General features: G+C 40.6%; 1 protein-coding gene across 6 annotated transcripts in view; it reads left to right on the top strand.

Moving 5' to 3' along the window:
* stard13a (StAR related lipid transfer domain containing 13a) overlaps nt 1–14,918 on the top strand; it is a 684,147-nt gene that overhangs the window by 28,774 nt on the left and 640,455 nt on the right. For 4 of the 6 annotated variants that reach the window (XM_069891627.1, XM_069891630.1, XM_069891629.1 and 1 more), the window contains exons 3-5: nt 3,568–4,372; nt 10,925–11,070; nt 13,998–14,113. The exons of 1 other annotated variant lie outside the window; for it this stretch is intronic. The gene's annotated coding sequence lies outside the window, so the exon portion shown is untranslated. The remainder of the gene's footprint in view (nt 1–3,567; nt 4,373–10,924; nt 11,071–13,997; nt 14,114–14,918) is intronic. One more of the 6 variants, XM_069891628.1, reaches the window with a different exon arrangement.

Raw genomic sequence — 14,918 nt, 5'->3', positions numbered from 1 at the left:
GTGTCAGAATTCACCACCGACATTGAGCACATTGCCAGGAAAACCAACGTAGTGGCCGATGCTTTATCATGACCAACAGTGCAAAGCATACAGACCCTGTCCCAGGGGACACTATATGGCCCTGGCAGAAGTGCAGCAAGCAGACCCAGAGATACCAACATACAAAACTGCAGTGTTGGGACTCTGCCTGGAAGACATCCTAGTAGGTTCAGATGACACAGTGCTCCCCTGCCACCCTGCCCCATAGCACCTGCTGCCTGGAGGCTTGGCACACCCGGCCATCAGGACGACTGTTCACATGGTATCCAGCAGGTTCATGTGGCATGGCCTTGAAGCAGGTCAACCAGTGGGCCAGAACATGCGCACTGTGCCAAACATCAAAAGTCTAACAGCATACCAGTGCACCCCCCTCCCCAACCACCCCCCCACCTCCAGTCGTTTGAGCCAGCATGAACAACGTTCAGTCACATTCACATAGACATTGTGGGATCACTGCAAGTGTTCTAGGGTGCATGTTATCTACTGACAATAGTCGATCGCTTCACAAGATGGCCGGAAGCAGTCCCACTAGAGAGGCCTGCACCAGATCCCTGATAAACTGCAAGGTACAGAGTCCCAGAATACATTATTTCGGACAGAGGAGCACAGTTCAGTTCAAGCCTGTGGACAGCGCTGGCAAACCTACTGGGGATGCAGCTCCACCATACCACAGCATGCCACCTTAAGACAAACAAGCTAGAGGTGCAGTTCCACAGACACCTAAAAACAGCTCTGATGGTTCAGCTCAGGGGACCCAACTGAACAGACAAGCTTCCGTGGGTCCTGCTGGGGATCTGTACAGCTCCCAAAGAAGACCTAAACGCCTCAGCAGCAGAGCTAGTGTACGGCGCACCTTTGGTTATTCCTGGGGAATTCGTGCCCACTGCCAAAGACCCAGATGAGCCACCCGCAGCAACCCTGGAGAAGCTCAGGGAAAGACTGTCTACCCTGTCCCCAGTGTCACCTACATAGCACGGGCAAACAAAAACTTTCATCCCCAAGGACTTGAGGACCTGCAAATACATCTTCGTCTGCAGGGGAGCACATCAGGCACTGTTACAACAGCCATATGAACGACCGTACAAGGTGATCAGTCACAATGGATCAACATGCGTGCTGGACATAGGCGGGAAAGAAGAGACATTCACTGTTGACCACCTCAAAGTGGCACATCTGGGCGTAAACCAGCCGGTCAACACACAGCCATCACGTCACGGGGCAGGCCACCCAAACAAAGGCAGACCACACCGAAGACGACAGCGTCTGCATCGCCGGTTCTGGAGAGGGGGGTTGTGTTACAGCCCGTTACCTGGCAAGCGAACCGGCACTCAAAATGGCAGACTAATGTGGCGAGCACAGAAAGCCTGTGCACACTAATGGCCTTCACTGGCCAGGAGCCTGCACGGTGGGAACCATGGCCAATCAAAGGTCAGCTTGCCGGTCAGGTCACATCCGCCCGCAGTGGAGGAAATGCTGGGCCAGTGAGGTCACATCTGCCTGCAGTGGAGGGAATATCGGGCCCAGTGGTGGGAAGCTGGGTCTATAAAAGCAGGACTGGGGAGATCAATAAATCAGTCTTGACTTCACTTACACCCGTGTATGGGTCATTCTTCTCTCACTCTGCAGTAGCACTTTGCTACAATTTAACTTTTGTTAAAGTATACTGAGAATATTTATTAGTGCTTTACAAGCATCCATAGAGACTTATAGCTTTTGGTTCACTCTTGATTATTAATATTGTCAATAGTTTAGATGTTATTATTTAAATCCTACTAAGTTTAAAAGCATTGCTGGCAATTACTGATTAGATAATCGTTTATGTACAAATTCCTCTGATTAAGAATTTTGCCACTCATCTTCAGCTGGTTCAAATAACGAAAATGCTTGTTATGAAAAATGAGATCATTGCTTCAATCTGTTTGGCAAAATCAGCACATGGGAAGTTTGTGAAAGGAGTTTTTTTTTAAAATTTTCAGAGGATTGAAGTCATCTTGCAAATATTTGTACTCCCAGCTGTGCTTCAGGAAAATTTTGGTTCACATGGTTGATTGATTGATAGAGTCTTCAGCAGTTTACAAATGTAACAGTGTGCAGGTTTAAACAAATCCCAGATAAAATGCTACTGCTAACTGTTCCAAGTAGGTAGTGTACTGAAATTGATTGACAGTTTTTCAATTGAGCTCATTCATTCTATAATTTTCACTTAAGCTGGAAAAGTACATTTCACTTTTAGTGGTCAACCTGTGACCTCAGATTTTATCGATGACAATACATCTGCCAGGTGTTCTGTTCATTCCATGATTTCACTTATCTTCAGGCAGTAAATTTTGGAGGTGTAGAAAGGTCACTGGTGTTATTATTTGTTATTAGTGGTGTTGGTCGTATACTTATGTGATTTGAATTAAGGTGTGCAAAATTGCAATTTGGTTGCAGATATTAATAGCAGTTTAATATTATTTGATACCAGTCTTTGAAATCGTGTTAATCCAGGGAAACCCCAGTTCCTTCCAGAGAGAAGCTATTTGAGAGTGAACCCTGTGGAATACCATACCAAAAACATGGGAGGCTAAATAGATCCAAAAGCAGAATATGGGTATTGTGATTGTGCAATTCTTAGTTCCTTCCCATTTTGAGAGACTTTTTGCTTACCTTCGATTACCATTGTTCATTGGCTAGATGAATTAACAGGAGAACAATATTGTGAGTGGTGCAGTTAAAACTTGTAAAGGCTGTTTAAATTTGCTTCCACTGAAATAGTGAACAAATGCAATAGGTGTAATGGCTCCCTTTGCTATCTAAGTCACGTGTTTTATCAGTGTCCCCAAAATACAAGGGCTCTGAAACAGAGCCATTGACGCACTACCCGAAATATTTAAAGTCAATTTGCAACCCTCCCCATTGACAATAGTATTTGGAATCTCCGACAACTCCCTAAATTCCCTGAAGAAGGACATGATAGCATTTATATCCCTTCTAGCCAAGCGTCTAATCTTGTTACACTGGAAGTCTGATAAGGGTCCTTCTACTACTCAATGGATTAAAGATATCAGTTTCTCTATTAAACCAGAGAAAATCAAATACACATTAAGAGGGCCCACTGGAAAATCGGTCCATAAATGGCAACTCTTTATGCATTATTCCTCTGCACGAGTGCTTTCGGAGTAAATAACTAACTGTGAGATGGATATACCAGTACAATCAGTAATATACCGATGATACTGTCAACAAAGGTCCCAAGGTGGTCAGGGAGTGACCCTAACCCTAACAACTGAATATTTGTGTATGTGCGTTCTCTGTTTAAAAAAAATAGGAATACAATGTACATCTGTATAATGTGTACAAAGTTGGTTTTGATGTTCAATAATTATATTTTAAAAATAAATGAAAGTTTAAAAACAGTAATAGAAGATAAAAAGAAAAAAATAACATTCAAAATTTGAGATACAAGGGCTGGCCAGGGTGATGATGTACAATTGTTCAATTTGATGTTGTTAGCATACATGAACTTCCCTGCTTCCTAATTTATAGGGAAGGAAGATCATGGATGAAGTAAATGAAGAGCATCTGTCTCCATGAATACCAGAGCACCACAGGGCTGTGTCCTTAGCCCCCGGTCTACTCGTTATACACCTATGACAGTGTGACCCAGTACGACAACAGTGCCATTTACAAATTTGCTGATGATACCATGGAAGTTGGTTGTATTAAAAAGGGCGATGAGTCAGTATATTAGAGGAAGATTGACAACTTGACTGAATGATGCACCAACAACAACCTCGCACTCAATGTCACCAAAACTAAGGAGCCGATTATTGTCTTTAGGAAGGGAAAACCAGAGGTATACGATGCAATGATCATTGTGGATCAGAGGTGGAGATGGTAAGCATATATAAGTTCTTGGGAGTCACTATCTTGGAGGATCTTTCCTGAACCCAATGGCATCATGAAGAAGGCCCATCAGCGCCTGTACTTGCTCAGGAGTTTGCGGAGGTTTGCTTTGACATCAGAAACCCTGGCAAATTTCTACAGATGTGTGATGAAAAGTGTGCTGACCAGCTGTTTCACAGTCTGGTATGGGATACCAATTTCCCTGAGTGCAAATTCCTGTAAAAGATAGTGAACACAACCCACGACATCACAGGCAAAACCCTCCCCACCATTGAGAACATCTACAGGGAATGCTGCCATTGGAGAGCAGCAGCAATCATCAAGGATCCACGTCACCCAGCACATGCTCTGTCTTGCTGCTACCATCAGGAAAGAGGTGTAGATACCATAAGACTTGCACCACCATCAGACTACTCAACAATGAACTCCATCATTAATACAAGAGGTGAGTAGTCTGATAAGAATCTCACCTTATATTCAATTTCTATGATCCTACTCGGCAAAGGTATCGGCTATATCTTACTCCACAAAAATTGTTTAATTGAAATTGGAAATATCAGACCAATGTTTTTGATGTGGTCAAGAAATAGGTACTTTCTTGCAGTCAACCTGGTCGTGCCCTAAAGGGAGGCCTTTTTTGGGAAGATTGGGTAATCGTCTGGAAAAAAAATTACTGGAATTCGATACCCTCAGGTACCTGAATTATCTTTACTGGGGAATTTAGAAGACACAAGACTTAAAATGAGTCTGTCGAAATATCAATTAAAATTTATTAAGCTCACTTTAGCAGTGGCCAGGGAATATGTAGCAGTTACTTGGAAATTTGATCCCCAACTAAGTTTAGCCTGGTGGAAAATAGAAATGCATAATTGTATCCCCCGGGACGAGATCATCTATAACCTCAGAAACAGGTATGATGTATTTTCAAGAATATGGAATTCATACCTAAGGTACACTGGGGGAATCTTTAATGGTTCCCTCCTTTCTCTTCCCTCCAGAGCTTGCTGTGTTGAGGACCCTAGATAAGTCAGGTTATTTGTCCTTTGATGGGACTGGGGTTTATCCTAGGTGAAGCCAATCTATTATTTTTCTTGTTCTTTCTCTTACTCTTTCTTCTTTCTTGGGGGGTGGGAAGCTTCCTCTTATTTTGTTCTTCTTTCTCTCTATTATCTTTTTCTCCCTTTGGTTCAACAAGGGCATTGAATTTGCATTTTTGTAGTATTATTGTCATTTTTCTTTCTTTATAATAATTAAATCACATGTTGACTCTTTTTCTTCTCACTTTCTTTAATATCAACATGCAGATCGATACTTGTATTATTTTATTAATATTATTGATATTGATTTTTTTTTAAATTATTGTTCATTTTGACTGTATGTTGATTGAAAATTATCAAACTAAAACATCCAAACAAACAATGAACTCAATCAGGGACTTCTTTGAAGAACTCTAACTTATGCACTTTTTTTTTTCATTGCTTTATTTATTTACATGTGTATGTATCTTCTTGAGTACAGGTTTTTGCACTACCAATAAGTGGTAATTCTGCCTCGCCTGCAAGGAAAATAATTTCAGGGTTGTACGTGATGTCATGTATCTGCTCCGACAATAAATCTGAAATCTGAAGATAGTTGTGCCTGGAATACCACCATGAGGGAGTTTTGGGGCCAAGATGATTGACATCCAAGGTGTCTATCCAGCCAATGTAGTGCTTTCCATTTAACAACACACTTTACTTTGATACTTGATGTGAGACTCAGTAAAATACTACCTTTTTTTTATCATCAAGATTTATTGACAAAAGAAAATTCAAAACAGTTCAAGGTAATTCTCTCAATTGTGTATTCCATATTAATGGATTATACAGCAGAGATTTGCCAAGACATTCAGTGTTCAGAAGTTCCTCCTGGTATGCACACATTGTCAGGTCTACTTTTCCCACAATAGGTTTATAAGTGGACCATCATTAGCCAAGATTGGGAAAAACTGAAGTTCACTATGTTGAGTTCAAATTCCATCTATTGCTCACATTGGACTTTATTTCTAATATTCATCTCTTCAATACAATTTTAGATGAAAACGAGACCTGGAGCTGAGTAGTTCCATTTAAGTTTTCAAGTTTCTGTTTATTATGACGTGCTGAGGTACAGAGAAAAGTTTTGTTTTGTGTGCTCTCTAGCTTGTCTGTCCAAGTGTAAGTGCAGTAACATAAAATACAGTACAGAGAGTAGTGTTACAGTGAGAGATATGTTCGAACAAAGTGTGGAAACATTATTTTGGTATTGTGAGATTTGTTCAATAATCTGATAGTAGTGGGAAAGAAACTGTCCTTGAATCTGATTATGCATGATTTCATACCCTTGAATCTTCTTCCCAGCAGGAGGAGGGAGAGAGAATATGACTGGGGTGAGATGAATTCTTTATTACATTGGCTGCTTTTCCAAGGCATTAAGAGGTGATGATGGAAAGGGAAGTTTGTGTGATGGTCTGAGCTGTGTTCATTGCAGTTCCTGTGGTCTTGGGAGAGGGCAGCTCCCATAGCACTCAGTGATGCATCCTAATAGGATACTCTCGATGACAGGCTCCTGAGGTAGTCAAGATATTGGTACATCTTTCTGGCAATCAGGGCAGGTCATTGGTGATATTTGCTCTGAGGAACTTAAATCTGCCTTTTATCTCCACGTCAGCACAGTTGGTGTATACATGGAAGTGAGCTCTACTCCTCCTCTTCCTGAAGCCTTCAGCTAGCTCCTTAGTCTACTGGAATTGACAGAGAGGTTTTGGTTTTGACAACAAGACACTATCTCTTTTCTGTATCCTCTAGTAATTTGTGATCTGGCTGACAATGGTGGTCTCATCTGCAGTGGAGTTAGAGTGGTGTTTGGCTTTGATGTTGTGGGTATACACGGAATATAATAAGAGGCTGAGTTCACAGCCTTTTGGGGCAATGGTGTTGAGGTTGATCATGGAAGAGGTGCTGTCACCAATGCTCTGATTACTGGCTGCCAGACAGGAAGTCAAGGATTCAATTGCAAAGGTTCCAATGTTTGGGATTATGGTGCATGGCAAAACCCAAACTGGGCATCAGTAAGCGGGTTACTGAAGAGTAAATACTGCTTGATAATGCTTTCAATGTAATCTTCCATCACCTTGTTTACTGAGTGTGGTCTGATAAGGCTGTAATTAGCTGCATTGCATTTGTCCTTTTTTTTAGTGAACAGGACATATTGTCCACTTGCTGATACTGCAACAGAATTGGAATAGCTTGGCTAGAGCCACAGTTGTTTATACTCGAGAACAAGTCTTTAGTATTATGGCTGGGATTTTGCCTTATCCATAACCTTTTCTCCGTCCAGTATTGTCAACAGTTTCTTAGTATCACATGGACTGAATCGAATTGTCTGAGGACTGGCTTCTCTAATGGTGGGGATCTCAGGAGGAAGCTGGGGTGGATCATCTATTCAGCTCTTTTGGCTGTACGTGGTTTCAAATACTTTAGTGTTTTCTTTAGCACTAGGTCCCCTTATCACTGAAGATGATGTTCTTATTGCCTCTTCCTCATCTTAGCACTTTAAATCAACTATAATCTAAGATGTGAAATATTAAGAAGTAAGATTATCTCCACATTTTATCTCACTAATGTGGAGTTTAATTTAAGTCTTGTGTGATCAGTTGGAGGTAAGTATCAGTCAATCGTCTGCACTTGAAGCAATGAAAAAAGTATACTTTTGAGTCACCATAGAATGAATCAATTGACTTTTTTTAACCCATTGCATATTATTAAGCAGTTTACACTTTCTTCTTCTTTGGCTTGGCTTCGCGGACGAAGATTTATGGAGGGGGTAAAAGTCCACGTCAGCTGCAGGCTCGTTTGTGGCTGACAAGTCCGATGCGGGACAGGCAGACACGGTTGCAGCGGCTGCAGGGGAAAATTGGTTGGTTGGGGTTGGGTGTTGGGTTTTTCCTCCTTTGCCTTTTGTCAGTGAGGTGGGCTCTGCGGTCTTCTTCAAAGGAGGTTGCTGCCCGCCAAACTGTGAGGCGCCAAGATGCATGGTTTGAGGCGATATCAGCCCACTGGCGGTGGTCAATGTGGCAGGCACCAAGAGATTTCTTTAGGCAGTCCTTGTACCTTTTCTTTGGTGCACCTCTGTCACGGTGGCCAGTGGAGAGATCGCCATATAACACGATCTTGGGAAGGCGATGGTCCTCCATTCTGGAGACATGGCCCATCTAGCGCAGCTGGATCTTCAGCAGCGTGGACTCGATGCTGTCGACCTCTTACTTACTTACTTTCTTACTGTGCAATCAAATACATAAAACTCATTGTATTAAAAATATTTCCCAAATGCCATCAAAATGATTCCTAATTTACAAAATTTGGTTATTGTTCCTTCAGTTTCTTCTTATTTATTCCATCAAAAGCCTTCAACATCCTGAACCTCAACCAAATGTAATTCCCATTGAACTTTTTTACTGCAAGCAACTACAAACAGGTTTGCATATTGGATTTGACCAACTGGCGAAAAAGGCAATTGTTAGGATATTTAGTGCTTTGTCCTTTACTTAATGGTACATCCTCAGGGTTAGAAGCATGGTATCATTGAAGACATCATCTTGAAAATGTTATGACCAGTTGAAACAAATTAAATTTGATCTCTGATACTTTATGTGGTGAAAATTGGCTGTTGGTACCCACCATCTGATTTCTCTGCAGGGAAGACTGAATTGAAATATTTACGCCTTTAAGAATTTTGACCAAATGATATTTCATATTTATTCTCACCTTTTGTATGAAATGTAATGATCCATCCACCATATCTGACTGAAAGGTTAAGCATTATCTATTAATTAGAAAGTTCACTATTAAGCAGAAAGTTGAATAGAAGGAGGTAATGAACAGAAAAAATAAAAATAGTTTTTGTTAAAATGTACTTTTGGATTACTGTAATTTATGACCATATGCAGACCAAATATTTTTAGATTTCCAGATGGACTTTGATGTAATTTTAGGTCAATCAGATGGGAGAGAACTATATTTTGTGTTATCTGATCCAGTTTGAGAAATTGAGTTTCCTAAATTAGCACTGTAATATTTTAAATTTAATTTAGAACAAAGCTTAATTCATAGTGTTTCATGAATGCACAGCTCTACTACGGATATCCAAATTAAGAGCATACCAATCATTTTAAAAATTACAATAACTTTCTTTGTTACTCTGCCAGGCAATGCACACTTTCAGAATTTATTTTTGTATTCCATGACCAATTCATATTTGCGAAATTATAATACCACACTGGCCACAAAAGGGAATGTTTCTGAGAAGTTATTTCCTTACTATTGGTACAATTTGTGCCAAGCAATTAATGGAAAATTGATGCTTAGGACTCAATTCAGATTCAGCTTACAACCTATTATATGAAACATGCCAGTGACTTTGCATTCAGCTCAATCTGCATGTTGAAGGACTATTCAGTTTAACTTCTGTATTTAGAAGTTAAGGGCAAATTGCTTGGTCTAAATATTTAAAGCAAAACTGGCACTGATTGTACATGTTGTTTTGGGTACTAGAGATGCTGTTTGAGGACAAATATGTAACATATGTAATATGTAAGCACCTGGCATAAATTAAATCAAATGCCACATTTGAAGGCTTGAGTGTACCTCGAGCACCTGTCAGTTGGTGGGCATTAAGACATTTGTGCAACTCACTTTTGAAATTTTGGAGTTGAATGCTTCAGTCATCGCATTGGGCTGGATTAATCTGGCTCAATGCTTGTGTCTGACCTCACTCTTTTCCTGTAACCACTTACACTTTGTAGCCCTATGGGGTATATCTGTGAAGTGGAACATGCCATGGGTAATAGGCCCTGAGACCCTGTTCTAGAATAGTCTCATGCCTTTCAACAACCTGTTGTCAAAGGTGCTTTGAACTGGTATTAAGATTTCAGGCAGCCTAAGTTGTTTAAAAGCAGTTTAAATAGATTTAAATTATTAAATTAAAAATATTAAAATCAATTAAGATATAAAAATGAACTTATTTGAAACTATTTAGAACTATAAAAATTAATAGAAAGCTTGAAGATGAAAGTAAAATAAAGAAAAATAAGCAAAATAGTTCCTTACACTTATGATCTAAATCAAATTTGATCACTTTCTTTGAATGTCTGGGCCATGACAGGCGTGGCCAAACCGCAGCTCGTGAGCCACATGTGGCTCTTCAATTCACAATGTTCGGCTCGTGGAAAAAAGTTGGCTGAGACAGGAATTGTATGAGCTGGTGCTAACAATGGTAGTTTTAGTGGGTATGGCTTGCGATTGCGAGATTATAATGTGTGCGGTTATGTTGCTGGCAGTGAAATTACCAGAGTGTTATATAGGCCGCCTGTCCTCTGAAGCTCCCAATGCCCCGACCGGAGCCAAGGCCCATCCACCCGAGCTCCTAACACCTCGACCACCCTCACACTGTACTATGTCATGAAGTTTGTGAAGTTGAAGAATTGTGCAATCCTTTCAAATCAACACCTGACAGAACAAATTCATACAGCCTTGACAACATATCAGCTGGATTTTCAATGACTTGCTGTCAAGATGGAAATTTAGAATAATCAGTCAGGATTTTGAAAATATTTGGTATGTATATGTGTACTTTTTGATTATTGAAACTAAAACAAATTAGCTGTTTAATAACTGCATACATGAATAAATATTATTACGAACATGTATTTCTTAATTTTTATATAGAAATTTTGCAAGAGTAAAAGGAGTCTGTAATATTTTTTCATATCTTGTGGCTCTCAAACATCTGAAATTTATTGTATGTGGCTCTTATGTTAAGCAACTTTGACCACCATGCTATACAGACGAATTACTCCAGTATAAAAATGAGGGACAAAAGATCTTGATGTAATCTTAGAATTTATCAGTAGCTGTTGTGTAAAGACAATCATTTTTTTTTACTCAAAGAGGACTAACTACATTACATTATTTCTTTTCAGTAGGCATGGAGAGTTTAATCTCTCTTGGACAACAGGCTTCTCCATGGTGTATAGTGTAGATTGCATTTATATGCATAATAATGGCTTTACAGCATTGTATATCCACCGATGTCCTGGAAATAATCGCAGATTCTGGTCTCTCCATGGTAAGTACACAAAAGTGCTGGAGAAACTCAGTAGGTCTTGCACTGTCCATAGGAGACAAAGATATACCGTATACCCAATGTTTTGGGCCTGAGCCCTTTGTCAAGATCTGAGCAGAAAGCAGGCAGATGCTTGAATAAAACATTGGGTGGAAGGAGAGGCATGGGGAGGAACACAAGCCAACACCCAAGAGGTCATAGATGGATTTTCAGTATATCTACTGGGCAGGAGAGAAAAGCTGAGAATTGATTGGGGTTGGGAGTAGCAGTGGAGACAGAGGGAAAGGGAAAGAGAGATAGGAAGAAAGAAATAGACAAGGGGTAGGAGTTGGATGGAAGGAGATATTAGAGATAGGGAAAGAGAGGGGATGGGGGTTGGGGGGAGTTAAATAGAGCCTTAAAGGAAATGTGAAATCAATATTAATGCAATCTGGTTGGAGAGTGTCAAGATGGAATATGAAGTTTTGTTTCTCCAAATTGCAGATTGTTTCAATTTGGTAGTGCATAAGACCATGGACAGACAGGTTAGCATGAGAATGGGGCATGGGCTTGCCACTGGGAAATCCCTGCTATTATAGCGGATTGAGTGAATATGCTCAACGAAGCGACCCCACTGTCTGCATCTCGTCTCTCTGTTGTAGAGGATGCCACACTGGGAGCACTGGATGTAGCAGCTTGTGTGCGAGGACAGAGTGCATGTCTAGAAAAGAAGTCGCTCAGTCTATGCCCGGTTTCACCAATGTGGAGAATAGATTACTATAAGAAATAGGAACAGGAGAATGCCATTTGGCCTATCAAGCTTATTCGGTTTTTCAGTAAGATGTTGGCTGATCTGGCTGTGGGCTCAGCTCCACTTACTGCCCATTTCCCATAACCTTAATTACCCTATTATAAAAAATTGATTTCTCTGTGTCTTAAATACATTTAATGAGGCCTCCTCCACTGGTTCTTTGGCCAATAAATTTCATAAATTCACTACTCTCTGCGTGAAATAGTTCATCCTCAACCTTATCTTAAATCTACTTCCCCAAATATTGAGGCTATGTCCCCTAGTTCTACATTCATCTGATGGTGGAAACAATCTCTCTGTTTCTATCTTATTTATTCTATTTATAATATATGTTTACAATACCCACTTATCCTTATAAACTTCAATGAGTTAGAGGCTATTCAAATTTGCCCAGTTAGTGCCCCACTCACAAGGCAGCTTGAAAGGATGCAACCCAGTCAGCGGGCTCCAAAATCAACCAGGATGGGGGAAGCACAATTGACGGTGGGGGGGGGGGGGTGACTGACAGCTGGTGAGGGGATGGGGTAGACTGACCACCAATAGTTTGTGTGATGCGTCACCTACCGTGTCATCGCGGGGGTGGGGATGGGGATTTACTGGGTCGATTTCTCCCCTGCATCTTGAAGGGTGCTGGAAGCACATTTAGCCCACTAATCACACCTGGGTCCCTGGAGGGCTACCCAGGTGCTGCAGCATAAAAATACCTAATGTCTCCTCATAACCTAACCCCCTCATTTGCATAATCAACCTGGTGAATCTTCTCTGCACCATCTCCAAAACCATTATATCCTTTCTCAAGTAAAGAGACCAGAATTTCACACTGTACTCAGGATGAGACATTACATTGTTCTGTACAATTGCAGCAGAGAATCCTACTCTTAAATTCAATTATTCTGGCATTGAAGGATAACATCCAATTTGCTTATTGATTACCTGCTAACTAATTTCTTGGGATTCGTGTACAAACCCATTCAGGTTTCTGCACAACAGCTAGGATGGTCATTCCAGAGGTGGACATGGTCATAAGTTGCCATATAATTGAATTTAAATGGTATTGCAAAAACAACAAATGCAAACACACTATATATGTGATAATATTTGGTAACCTATGACCATGTTCTCCTTTGGAATGGCCACCCTTCAGCATGCTGCAATTTTTCACCATTTAAATAATAGTCTATTTTACTATTTTTTCTTCCAAGTGATGACCAAACATTTACCAGCATTGTACTCCATCTGCTAGACCCTTACCCACAGCTAGAACATAATGCAGAAGGTAATGTTGGATTTGGTTCCTGTGAAATTCTGCCTCACCTGTTAGGGCTGTTTAGACCCCTGGATGAAGAAGAGGTGAGAGGAATAGGAACAAGTGTTAAACCTCCTACAGTTGCAACAGAAGGTGCCTAGGAAGGTGGAGAGATGGGTGGGGAGGGAAGAGTGAACAAGGGTGTTATGGAGAGTGTCATCCCTGCAAAAAGAATGAGTTCTGTCAGGGGGAAACGGGGTGAGCAGAAGTGTTTGAAATGAAGATAAAATGAGGGCTTTATCAACTGTATTTGTAGGTAGGAGGGTATCTACTTTGCCTGAAAAAAGGGGATATTTTGGATGTCCTGGAGTGGAAAGACATTAGTTGAGAAGGGATGGGAGAAGCTGAGAGAAGTGGATGGTGTCCCTACAAGTGATAGGATGGGAGGATGTTCAGTCCAGGTAGTAGAGAGAGAGTCAGCAAGGTTATAATGAATGTCATTAGATAGTCTTCTGAGATGGACACACAAAGATCCAGAAAGGGAGATGATGGGGAGAGATTTAGAAAGGGAGGTCCAAGTGTGTGCTCATAGCTACATCTTTGATGTGAAGAAAGTGGGAGCATTAGTTGAGCTGATTATTTTGGAAATGTGTCTGATATTAATCATGGAGTTTTTAAATGCTTTACTTGTAGTACTGATTTAACAATTTTTTTCAATGGGCGAGAGCGTGCTTGGAACTGCTAGTAATTTGACAAATTTTTCTTATGTTTAAGATCCAAAAATTAGTAAATCCACTTTTCCAGGGTGGACTCTGCTCAAGGTTTTCTACCTGTCCTCTAACATTGGACTTGCATAAAGGCCAACACTAACATGAACTTTATGACTATTACCAGGACTTGCTCTGTGGAACCTGTGTTTTAAAGCTGAACCAAGTTAGTCGATGCAGGGTCAGCAAGACTATTTCTTTCCATGTACAGGAATGTCTGCAAGAGAGAATGATAACTAAAAGGTAATGTACATTTTTGGTAATTATATTTATGGTAATGTTTTAAATTATTTAATAATTTTATATTTCTCACCATTCTTCTCTCATACTTTTGCTGTTTTTAATCCTATTTACATCCTCTTTTAATTTTTTATATATTATTTTAAATTTAGAGATACAGCACAGTAATAGACCCTTCTGGCCCACAAGCCCATACCACCCCAATACACCTATGTAACCAATGAACTTACCAACCCCATATGACTTTAGAATGTGGGAGGAAACCCATGCAGACACAGAGATCAAACAGACTCCTTACAGACAACTGGCACTGTAATTGCACTGTGCTAACCACAATGTGTGTTTTGAAATTTGTAAATTTGAGTTTTTTAATGGCTTTTGAATACTTCTGAATGACAGGTTTTTTTTAGAGGAAGCAGAGCTCTGCCAGTTATTAATGGATTTTTTAGCTATTTTGTGGCCGGGATTGCTTTTAGGCCATTCTCTAGATTCAAGATTCAAGTTATTGTCATGTAATAAAGACAGTGCAATATTACACTAAATACAGCAGACAGATTCACTATTGGCAGAAATTGCCTGAAGCAATTGTCTCCAGCGCTCCTGCAGCCACACAGAGTCCAGTCCAAGCCATCATCAGCCTGAGCTCCAGACCTCAACCTCCAACACGATTGGGGATTCTTCAGCACCCTTGGCACCCCTTGCATCCCAGTTCTAATACCTGGTACCCCTTCAGCCAGTCTTGAACTAGTCTCCAGCAGACAGCAGCCTGGTGTGAATCCTTTGACCGCAGTCGCCAACAGCCTACTGC

This window comes from Narcine bancroftii, chromosome 7, assembly GCF_036971445.1.
Source record: "Narcine bancroftii isolate sNarBan1 chromosome 7, sNarBan1.hap1, whole genome shotgun sequence".
NCBI lineage: Eukaryota > Metazoa > Chordata > Chondrichthyes > Torpediniformes > Narcinidae > Narcine > Narcine bancroftii.
This window is presented reverse-complemented; position numbering and strand designations above follow the sequence as displayed.